General features: G+C 46.4%; 1 protein-coding gene across 11 annotated transcripts in view; it reads left to right on the forward strand.

Moving 5' to 3' along the window:
- LOC119957306 (alpha-(1,6)-fucosyltransferase) overlaps positions 1 to 12,135 on the forward strand; it is a 933,359-nt gene that overhangs the window by 422,255 nt on the left and 498,969 nt on the right. For all 11 annotated transcript variants that reach the window (XR_005458786.1, XM_038785197.1, XM_038785250.1 and 8 more), the window contains one exon: positions 8,597 to 8,671. The gene's annotated coding sequence lies outside the window, so the exon portion shown is untranslated. The remainder of the gene's footprint in view (positions 1 to 8,596; positions 8,672 to 12,135) is intronic.

A 12,135-nucleotide genomic window follows, 5' to 3' on the forward strand; every position in this document is an offset into this window, starting at 1 on the left:
ACTAAAGCATCCTTGCTTTTGTATTCTGTTTCTATTTGTGAAGCCAAGGATCTTTTCTTTCCTTTACACTGTTACAATTGTGAGGTTTATAATATAACTACATCTTTTGCTTTATAAGAGTGTTATGGTTTGGGACTGTGGGCAGGACAATTCTGCACAACCCGCCATGTGTTTCATGGCAGTGGAGATGGCCCATTATTGCCCGGCGGCAGGATCCTCTGGTCTCACCATTGTCAGCGGGGTACAGAAGACACCCCGTCCCCCCTCCCACCCCCAGTGTGAAAAGACGGCAAGTTCAGGTGTTACCTTTAAATTTAATGTAAATTAAGGATGGTAGTATCTGCTTGACTGTAAGCCTGGGTGGTTTAATTGTTAAATATCAGGAGGCACAGATCTGTTTTATTGAGAGGGAGGTGCAAGGGGTATTTACACTTGAAGACAATGACCGTGGATTCTCAGTCTACCATGAATAGACCTGGAGTCTCTCAAAGTCTCAGAAAGATGATATCGATATCAAGTTGTAAACAGGTGTGCTGTAAGCTATCCGTTCACTTCTGATTTGAAAGGCAGTTCTAATCAAAAACAGCATTTCTACTTAGATGAAAAACTATTGTGTTGCCCATTGCCATGGGCAAGGGGTTAGGCGAAGCCATTTTGAGATCAGGCTACAGACTTCCTTAATAACCCAGAAATATCATAGTTGACTGTAGACTACACGAGTAAAACTACAACCCTCTTCTGAGATAGAGAGAGGAAAAACATACAATTAGCCAGGCTTGCACCTTAAGCAGAGAAAATGCTGACTCTTATTCACCACGTAAAATACAGGTGGGAGCTTGCACTCAATTTAAAGACTCTGTTCATAGGAATGAAGAGGCTTGAAGATTTACTTAGCTTGGAGGTGGTGGAAGAAATCTACCCTCACAATGAGAGACAGTTCTGAAATCAGAAGATAACCAACTGGTCAAGTAGAAAGGAAGCAACAAGCTGGGAACAACTATGAACTGTTAGCTCTGAAACTTATAATTCTGGGGAGAATGATGAGGAGCAAGAAGATGTTTATTTCTGTAGTCTAAATGTATAATTTTCATACACAAGAAAACAGTGTTTAGTCCGTAATGTTTTTCATCATTTAATGCAGTAAAAGTTTTAAAAACTTGTACTGTTTCAAATTCTATGATTCCCTTCACCGATGATGGTGATTGATGATGATGGGTATGTTCAAATGCCGTTTAGATGCACAAGTTATGTGAAAAAATTCAGTACGAGTCCAAACCTCAAATTAAGTAAATGGAATTCTGGATACATCATTTTATTATGAATCTACATTTAAGTTCATAAATCATATTGTCAACCCAAGCTAGTCAGACTGTGGTCTTAAAAGCAAGAAATTATCTTATTATTCAAAACAAAATCTGATCTAGATGGTGGATTTTATGACTGTGTACTACTACTTGACTTTTAAAACAAGGAACTGGACTTGTTATGCGCTTGGTTTGAAGTGATTTTTTTTTGTTCTTTTTTCAGTAAAATTATAATTTATTTGAGATTTAAACATAGGATTTTGAATTAGCATCGAGCCTGTTCTCATAAGTCATTGGCTTTGACACAATACTCTGGGTGAGTCTCCCAGAGCAGTCTTGTGGAGGTGATGCAAACCTTAGACACCAGCTAGTGAGCCGACAAGATCCATGTGTCCCCTCTATTCAGGAAGACCCGCAACATCTTGCATCATTCAGGCACTTGACAGGTTGATGTACCATCAATTCGACTCAAGATATATTTAGGATCCGAACTGTGGCTTTAATCAGCTAGTTGTTAGCCTGGTGGTCGACTACAGAGAATGGCCGACCACCGGGAACTCTGGGTACTTATACCCCGCCTCGGAGGCGGGGCCTACTTGCCTCTCGACCAATTGGAGAGCAGTCACATGACTAGTCCCATCCAATCAGACGAGAGGCACAGGACCAGCCAGAGCCAATGGGAAGCCAGTGCTCTGCATGAATGGCAGTGCCCATATCCATACCACCACACAGGTCAACAGTGGGCCTTTACCTGGGCTCAAAGAACCCTCCTGCCGAGAGCTCCCAGCCAATCAGGGGCCAGAAGTTCTATTGAACACTGTGACCTCCCCATCCCCAAAAGGTTGGATCGAGGAGGGCTTCAACCAACACTGGCTAACAGACAGAAGGAAGAGGGTCACAATAGTCCAGGCAAGGGAAGAACTAATTTGCTTGTGGGCTTGGAGTTTGCTTGCTTTAGGAAAAAAATGGGAGGGAAAAAGGTTGAAGAAGTCCAGATCAGGGAACTGGATCTAAAAAGTGGCATTATGAATGTGTTTGATGAGGATTATGGGACATGGAATTCTTATGAGAATTCCTGTAGCAAATCAGACACGGGAAAACTTGCACGCTGCCCTTTACCTCAGCTCAGTTGGGTGAAAAACATTCATGTTGTTACAAGACCTGGTCCATCCAGCTAAACCAGGAAAAAATACCTAAAATGCAATCATGATAATCTTGGAAGGACATTTCTTCCCCTGTCTGCTCTGATAGCTAAAGGATTCCACGTCCACTGTCGTGCACAAGAAGGAGAATGGATTTTGCAATTCGTAGCAAAGTCATGTAAATTATCCAAGTACTGTAAATTTGGACAAACACTTGACAGTGCACTTTGAGACAGACTGATGTGCGGTCTCAGAAATGAAGCCATCCAAAGAAACTGGTGACTAAAGGTGCATTGAGCCTAAAAACTGCTGTGAAAATTGTTACTTTCATGGAACCTGAAGCCTCATTGACTGGAGTCCGAGCAAAAGTTCATAAGATGGGGAATGCTGGGAGCACATCTGCAAGAAATCTACCGTTGAATCGCAGTACTCAAGTGGGACATTCAGCAGGAGAATGTTGGAATAAGGAGAATAAATGTAAAAATTGTGGGAAAGTAGGCCACGTCAACAAGGCATATTGGTCAGGTCAATCTTCATCAACAAAGAAGAAGTGTACCAAGAAAAACGCAGCCAAGTCTGCTGGTCGAGTTTCAGTTAAATGACGGAACTAAAAACTCACGGGAGGATAATGTGTCCAGTCAGCTTAAAGAATTCAAGCTTTTGTGTCTCACGAGTCAAAGGAGATCAGCAATGCGTTTTGATTATCTAAAACTTAATGGAATTACTATCAAGGTGGAAGTTGGGGCAGCACGGTGGCGCAGTGGGTTAGCACTGCAGCCTCACGGCGCCGAGGTCCCAGGTTCGATCCTGGCTCTGGGTCATTGTCCATGTGGAGTTTGCACATTCTCCCTGTGTTTGCGTGGGTTTCGCCCTCGCAGCCTAAAGGTGTGCAGGGTAGGTGGATTGGCCACGCTAAATTGCCCCTTAATTGGAAAACATTAATTGGGTACACTAAAATTTTTTAAAAGGTGGAAGTTGATATGGGTGCTGCAGCATCATTCATACCTGAGATGATATAGTCAGAAGCTACAACATCTACCTTTATAGGTAGAAGTTAACAGTGAAAAAGCAGAGTATCTTCTCCATGTTGTTGAAGGAAAACTTTCTATTTTAAAAAATATTTTTAATCACGGCATTTTCATATGAACAAACAAAAGCAGGAGAACAACCAAACGACAGTATAAACAACCCTCCCCACTCCCCCCCCCCTTTGCTTCCCCAATAGCACTCTCTTCTCACATCCCGCCTGCCCCATTTTAACCCCCTTAACCCCCCATCTCCCTTCCACTGACCCCTCAAACCTCCTTAAACAAATCAATAAACGGCTTCCACCTCTGAGTGAACCCAGAGATCAAAGCATTGACCTTCTTAAAAAACCATTTGGGGACAAAAATCGAGTGGTTCTGAAACACAAACAGAAACCTTGGCAGCTCCATCATTTTTTCTGTCTGCACCCGCCCTGCCAGCGACAGTGGCAGCACATCCCACCTCTTGAAATCCGCTTTCATCTGCTCCACCAGCTGAGCCAGGTTCAATTTGTGCAGCTGCGCCCAGCCCCGAGTCACCTGGATACCCAAATATCTAAAGTTTGCCCCCACCAAGCTAAAAAGACAGCTCCCCTAACCTCCCCTCCTGCACGCTAGTCTCTAGAGAGTGATTGCACAATGTTGTTTTAAGGTGGCTCCTGGATGCATCCTCTTTATGAAGAAATAATTCATTTGTCAAGCCATGCTTATGATCGCGAAGGGGAAAGGACACGTGAAGGCATGCACCATTTTGCTGCGAGGCGCAAATAAGTTTTTCTTTTGAGTGATTTTCGAAAGCGGATTGTCTGTCCAATACTTTGGCATGTTGCCTGCTTTTTTTTCTAATTAATGAAAAGTCACATGTACATTGTGCTCTCGTGCTTTGAGGGACCAGAAACCCAATGTTCAGGCAGCAACTGAAAACACAAAAGATTTAATGGCCGTTTTTGCCAAGATACAGTAAAAAAGCACCATCAGGAATTGAAACCAACTGATTCAGAGCTGGTATATTAAGCTCATTGTGCGGCCTGTCATTGTGTTAACACAATGAAGAGAATATCTTCTCTGCATTAACTATGACAGAGTTAACAAAGAAACAAGGCAAACTGAAAGCTCTAATTATTGAACTGAAGTTATAATTCTCAGAATTCGAGCCTACTCTTAGGGAGTTATTAGTTTTTATCCTCAAGTTGGGGTGGTTTGGGAAGCGTTGAAGGCAGTGGTTAGAGGGGAGCTGATATCCATTCGGGCGCACAGGGAGAGGGGGGGAGAGGGTTGAGAGGGAGAGGCTGGTGGAAGAAATGGTGAGGGTGGACAGGAGGTATGCAGATGCCCCGGAGGAGGGGCTTTTGAGGAAGCGTCGCAGTCTCCAAGCGGAGTTCGATATACTGACCACCCGGAAGGCGGAGGCACAGTGGAGGAGGGTGCAGGAGGCGGTATATGAGTACGGGGAGAAGGCAAGTCGGATGCTGGCCCGCCAACTCCGGAAGCGGGAGGCAGCGAGAGAGATGGGGGAGTCACAGATGCAGGAGGGAACTTGGTACGGAGTGGCAGGGACATTAATGGGGTGTTCAGATCCTTTTATGAGGGGCTGTACCGGGCGGTGCCCCCTAGGGAGGTGGGCGGGATGGACCGCTTTCTGGATAAGCTGGAATTCCCAAGAGTGGAGGATGAGCGGGTGCAGGATCTGGGGGCCCCAATTGAGTTGGAGGAGCTGATGGAGGTGCTGGGGAGCATGCAGACAGGGAAAGCACTGGGGCCTGACAGGTTCCCTGTGGAGTTTTATAAGAAGTTTTCAGATCTGCTGGGCCCGCTGCTTGTGAGGACCCTGAATGAGGTGAGGGAGAGGGGGGGCTCTGCCCCCGACAATATCTAGAGCAATAATCTCACTGATCCTGAAGCGGGATAAGGACCCCCTCCAGTGTGGGTCTTACAGACCGATTTCGCTCCTCAACGTGGACGCAAAGTTGTTGGCTAAGATACTGTCCAGGAGGGTGGAAGATGTGGTCCCGATGGTTATCCATGAGGACCAAATGGGGTTTGTGAAGGGGAGGCAGCCTAATGTCAATATACGACAGCTTCTTAATGTTATAATGATGGCGTCGGCGGATGGGGAGGCGGATATAGTAGCACCGATGGATGCGGAGAAAGCTTTTGACAGGGTGGAGTGGAGTTACCTGCGGCAAGTGCTGAGGTGGTTTGGGTTTGGTGAGGGATTCATTAGCTGGGTGAGGTTGCTGTACAGCTCCCCGGTTGCGAGTGTGGTGACAAATGGGAGGAGTTCGGAGGACTTTCGGCTTTCCCGGGGGATGAGGCAGGAGTGCCCCTTGTCTCCCCTGCTCTTCGCGTTAGCGATAGAGCCCTTGGCCATGGCGCTGAGTGATTCGAAGAACTGGAGGGGGATTGTGCGGTGGGGGGGGGGGGGGGGGAAGCACCGGTTGTCGCTGTACACAGATGATTTACTGTTGTACATCGCGGATCCGGCGGGGGGATGCCAGTGGTGTTGAAGATACTTGGGAAGTTTGGGGATTTTTCGGGCTATAACCTCAACATGGGGAAGAGTGAGCTGCTTGTGCTGCACCTGGGGGACCAGGAGAGGGAGATAGGAGAGCTTCCGTTGAAGAGGGCGGAGAGGAACTTTAGATATCTTGGGGTCCAAATAGCTAGGAGCTGGGGGGCCCTGCTCAGGCTAAACTTTTCGAGGCTGGTGGAACAGATGGAGGAGGAGTTAGGAGGTGGGATGCGCTGCCACTCTCTTTGGCGGGTAGGGTCCATTCAGTTAAGATGATGGTGCTCCCAAGTTTTTTGTTTCTTTTCCAGTTCCTCCCCATATTGATTCCGAAGGCTTTTTAAAAAAGGGTCAATAAGAGTATTCTGGGGTTCGTGTGGGCGCGGAAGACCCCGAGAGTGAGGAGGGTATTCCTGGAGCGAGGCAGGGAGGTAGGCGGCTTGGCGTTGTCCAACTTGTGTGGGTATTACTGGGCTGCGAACATGGCAATGATTCGTAGGTGGGTGATGGAGGGGGAGGGGGCCGCATGGAAGAGGTTGGAGATGGAGGAGGGGGATGAGACCTCGGTGGAGGAGCTGAAAGCAAAGTGGGAGGAGGAGCTAGAGGAAGAGATCGACGATGGGACGTGGGCGGACGCCCTGGGGAGGGTGAACTCGTCCTCTTCTTGCACACGGCTCAGCTTAATTCTGCTGAAGGTGCTGCATAGGGCGCACATGACTGGGGCCAGGATGAGCCGGTTCTTTGGGGGAGAGGACAGGTGTGGGAGGTGTTCGGGAGGCCCGGCGAACCACACCCACATGTTCTGGGCGTGTCCGGCGTTGGAGGAGTTTTGGAAGGGGGTGGCGGGGACTTTGTCGAGGGTGGTCGGTTCCAGGGTGGAGCCAGGCTGGGGGCTCGCGATCTTTGGGGTAGCATCGGAGCCGGCAGTGCAGGAGGCGAGAGAGGCCGGTACCCTGGCCTTTGCGTCTCTAGTAGCCCGGAGCAGGATTCTCTTACATTGGAGGGACGCGAAGCCCCCGAGCCCGGAGGCCTGGATTAATGACATTGCCGGGTTCATCAGACTGGAGAAGGTCAAGTTTGCCCTGAGGGGGTCGGTACAAGGGTTCTTCCGGCGGTGGCAGCCTTTTCTCGATTTTCTGGCGGAGGATTAGAGGGTGGTCAAGCTCAGCAGCAACCCAGGGCGGGGGGGGGGGGGGGGGGTGGGGTGGGGTTCGGGGTTTGTTAAGGGGGTCTGTTGTTGCGACGATGTGTTTGCTATGCTCTTTTTTTTGTATTGTTATTAATTTATTGCTTTGTATTGGGGGGGGGGGGTTCTTCTTTCTGTTTATCTCTACACCTTGTTTACTTTATTGTTGGCAGAAAATTTGTTGTTGAAAAATTTGAATAAAAATTATTTTTTTTAAAAATTAGTTTTTATCTTGTCCATTTGCATCAGATGGTTCTATACTCCAGGATTCACAACTGGATTAAACCCCCTCAGGCATTTGATGAAATCTGTCTGTTTTCTGCAGCCAGTGGGCATCCCAGATGCACTACATTAGGAAGAGCACACCTTCTTTCCTCCTGACTGATAATGGGGATGGGATTAACAATGACAGACATGGTGGGAATACCTTGCTTGTCCATCGTCCATCAGGTTAGAGTTCAGGTAAATCCATCACACAGTTAGGGATGTTGTTTTGCAGATTAATTGTGCAGCACAAAGCTACGGCCCATGGGAAGCTCCAGCCTCCTGGCGATGATGCGTTTGGGCTCTGTTATTGCTCTTCATTCTGCTTCTCATTCTAGTGATTTTCATTGGAAGCAAGAACATTAGCTGAACAAAGCCTCAGTCTAGGCCCAGGAGAACCAGATGTCAAATTTTCCTGGTTCATTTTTGGTGGGTTATTTTTTCCCTTCCTTTCGTATGGGTGGCAGGGCGGCACAGTGGTTAGCACTGTTGCTTCACAGGCCAGAGTTCCGGGTTCGATTCCCGGTCTGGATCACTGTGCGGAGTCGACATTCTCCCCGTGTCTGCGTGGGTTTGCTCGGGTGCTCTGGTTTCCTCACACAAGTCCCGAAAGACGTACTGTTAGGTGTATTGGACATTCTGAATTCTCCTTCTGTCCCCAAACAGGCACCAGAATGTGGCGACTTGGGGCTTTTCACAGTAACTTCTTTGCCGTGTTAATGTAAGCCTACTTGTGACAATAAAGATGATTACTATATGTTCCAGCACTCTATTGAGACAGGTTTGTCAATTGCTTGGAATTATTTAGAAGTGAATCCAAGTCATTTTTCAAGGCTTTAATTATCGCATAATCTCTCAATTTAAGTTGGCTCCTGAATTCTACCCGCATTCTTGCACAATTGATGGGAGATCGCATTATATCTGATCGAAAGATAAGGATTGAGGTTGAAGGAACTGCAGCAGAAGGGAACCCAAACATTTCTCTTGAACATCTTAAACAAAATATTTTGCAAAGTTTTATATGTCTTCTCTCTCCTCAAGCTAAGAATGTGAGTGCGTTGAAATTATTTTTCTTTCTCTTCCCTGGTGTTGTCATTCTTGCTGAACACAATTGGATCCCTTTCCGTCAGTATCAATATGTAATGCAGTCATCTTTTTTCTTACAGTCAAAGAACAACCTGTCTGCCAGCAGGTGCCTTGTGATTTTGATATCTGAAGATAAAATACCCCAAGACGAAAAGGTAAGACTTTTTTTTCTAAGGGAGTTTCACGAAAATGGCAATGCAGGTGGATAAGATGGTCAAGAAGGCATATGGCATGCTTGCCTTCATCGGCCGGGGCATTGAGTACAAGAATTGGCAGGCCATGTTACACTTGTATAAAACTTTAGTTAGGCCACGCTTGAAATATTGCATGCTGTTCTGGTTGCCACACTACCAGAAGGACTTGGATGCTTAGGAGAGAGTGAAAAGAAGGTTTATCAGGATGTTGCCTGGTCTGGAGGGTGTTAACTATGAGGAGAGGTTGAATAAACTCAGATTGTTTTTTGTTGGAAAGACGGAGGCTGAGGGGAGACCTGATTGAGGTCTAGGAAATTACAAGAGGAATAGACAAGGTTAATAGACAGAAGCTTTTTCCCATGGTGGAAGACTTTGGGCGGTACGGTAGCACAATGTTAGCATTGTCGCTTCCCAGCTCCAAGGTCCCAGGTTCAATTCCCGGCTTGGGTCACTGTCTGTGCGGAGTCTGCACATTCTCCCCGTGTCTGCGTGGGTTTCCTCCAGGAGCTCCGGTTTCCTCCCACAGTCCAAAGACATGCAAATTAGGTGGATTGGCCATGCTAAAGTGCCCTTAGTGTCCAAAGAGGTTGGGTGGGGTTGCTGCGTTTCTGGTATGGGGCGGGGCTGTGGGCTTAAGTGGGGTGCTCTTTCCAAGGGCTGGCAAGCTCGATGGACCGAATGGCCTCCTTCTGCACTGTAAATTATATGTCTCTGTCCACAATTACAAGAAGGCACAGGTTCACGGTGAGAGGGGAAAGGTTTAGGGGAGATATGCAGGGAAAGTTTTTCATGCAGAAAGTGGTAGCTGCCTGTAATGCGTTGACAATGGAGGCAGGCATGATAGCAACGTTTATGATGTATCCCGACAGACACATGAACGGATGGGAAATGGAGGGATACAGATCGGTTGGGCAATAAGTAGTAGGTTTAAGTAAGGAGCCTGGATCGGCGCAGACTTGATGGGCCGATGGGCCTGTTCCTGTGCTGTAATGTTCTTTGTTCTTCTTTGTCCTTTGGAGGGGATGAAGAATAAAACGCTTTCTGCTGATTTTAAACCTTTGCAGCGTTGCTGGAATTACTGCCATAGTTTCCTAAATCACAACGATTTGAAGTGGCTCATTTTAAAGAGGAAAACTGAACCATGATATTAATAAAATGGTTAAAAGTATTTTGGCTTCAGTGTACAAAATACATGTTTTGTTTTACATGTGTTGATGTGCTGAACACAACGCCTTTGACATGTTGCAAGTGAGAATGCAAATTTGCAGAGGCGTATCCCATTTCCCCCAGCACCACCGCCTCTCAACTGTAACGAGTTGAATATGTGGAGCGCAGTGGCATATTCGCCTTCCTCGGTTGTTTCTTGCGCCTCCTGGTGGCCAGCTCAAGAGCGCAATGAGAATCGGTTAGATCTGTCCAGTCTCTCAGTTTGGGAAACTGCTCTTGATGCTGTTAAGGGATGTTAACTATTTTTAAATGGTGTATTTGACCTTGCTTTTTAATTTAAACACAAAATTTTGATTTATTTTACGATGCTATCATTCTGTGCTGCTGTCTTTGTACTGAAAGCACTTACACGCACTTCAGGTTTAACAAGGTTGCGGATTGTGTTTGAAGATTTGAATTGACTTTGAGGAGACCAATGCTCCAAGAATGCTGGCTTCTCACTTTCTCGCCTGTGTTCGCTTAGGCCTTGGAGATTTAGATTGAGTTTGCACATAGCTATGTTATCAGCATTGGACTGATGCTGCAATGTAAATACACTTGTATTGTTGTATTCTCCCAAATTAGCAGGTTCTCTAATCGCTGATCTATTGTGTAACACCTCTGCTGTCCTCCAGTCCCCTGGTTTGCCACCACAAATCCAGTCAGCAGCTAACCAAATATTGTAATGTCTATGTGGCAAAAAAATGGACAAATGTTTTCTGAGGTCCAGATGTTTGCCATTGAAGTGATAAATTGTGCGAAGGTTGCTAGTAACTTCAAACTGCATGGGCGAGATTCTTTGGCAGTGCTCGCCCGGTGAATGGAAATTCCCGCCCGAGGTCAACGGACCTTTACATGGTCCCTGTCCCCTCTGTGGTGATGTTGCGTGTTGCGGTGGGTGCGGCCGAAGAATCCAGTCCACATGTTTTTTTCCAAGATTTCTCTGGCGGTGAGCTACTTTAGTTTCAACACTAGACTTATCAAATCATGGCATATTAAAAAGATGTAATGTGAGATCAGGTTACGTGACTTGCTTTAATGGAAAGCTGAATGGGCTTTTCGTCCTCTTGTCTGGTGTTGAATTGGGTTGATACAACAATAGTAACGGGACAGCATGGCCAAAGTTGTATTGCAGCAATTAGTCTCTGTACGAAGCACCCAGATCTGTTTGCATGTCTCACCTAACTCCATATTGCCAGCAGAAATCAAAGGCCAATTGGGTTTCACAGCTGGATGCTGATCTGTGGATCCTGAAAGCATTTTCCGTTGGTCAGTAGGAGCACTCTGTCAGAAATTGTCATTACAGAATGTGTACAGCTGACAAGCTTGTGGTGCTGGGGGAAGGTAGAGTGGAGAGAGACCAATCAGTGGTGCATTAAATACTGTTGCTGAGGCTGGATGGATACAAGGCTTGTATTAAAGGCTGCGACAGTAAGTGAACGAGTCACAGGGAAATACATACCAGTGTACTGGTTGTCAGATTGCAGGTCAATGTCTTGTGTCTTGTGCCAACAAGCGGCTGATTTTTCACTTGCTTTAGATCAGTTTTTAATCATGTATTTCTCTCACGTGAGCAGAATTCAGAGCTGGCATTAGTGTGTCATTAGCAAATTAATAACCTGTATTCCTCTGTTGCAGCATTAGTGAAGGACTGCAGGTAGTTTCAAATGTGCTTGTTGATGCTCCTACATTGGTTCAGACACTGCTTGCAGTTTCCAGGAATGCTCCTGGTTGCCACCTCTGGTTGAAGCTATTCCTGAGGGTTTTATCTCATGACCATACACCTCCAACAACCTGCCCAGTCGAACTATCATTTTTGCCATCTTCAATTGTTTAAATCGATAATTCACATGCAACAATAAGATGCTGGGAGTCCAAGGAGCCCACCTGTTACACCATTCTATAAGATCATGGCTAAACCGCTCCATCAACTTTACTTTCACACCCTGATCCATATCCCCTGATAACCTTTGTGCCTAAGAATTTATCAATCTCACTGTTAGAAGTGCTCAGCACTCCGGGTGAGAGAATACTAACGATTCCCAACCCTCTTGTGAAGGAATCTCTTCTCATCTTCGCCTTAGTCACCCTCCTCCCAATCCCGAAACGTTGAGTACCCAACTCTCGACTCTCCAACCAGGAAAACTGCCTCTCAGCATCTGCCCGATTCAGTCTTCTGGGCATTTTCTACGTCTCAATGGAATCCACCCTCATTATTC

Source organism: Scyliorhinus canicula, chromosome 2, assembly GCF_902713615.1.
Source record: "Scyliorhinus canicula chromosome 2, sScyCan1.1, whole genome shotgun sequence".
NCBI lineage: Eukaryota > Metazoa > Chordata > Chondrichthyes > Carcharhiniformes > Scyliorhinidae > Scyliorhinus > Scyliorhinus canicula.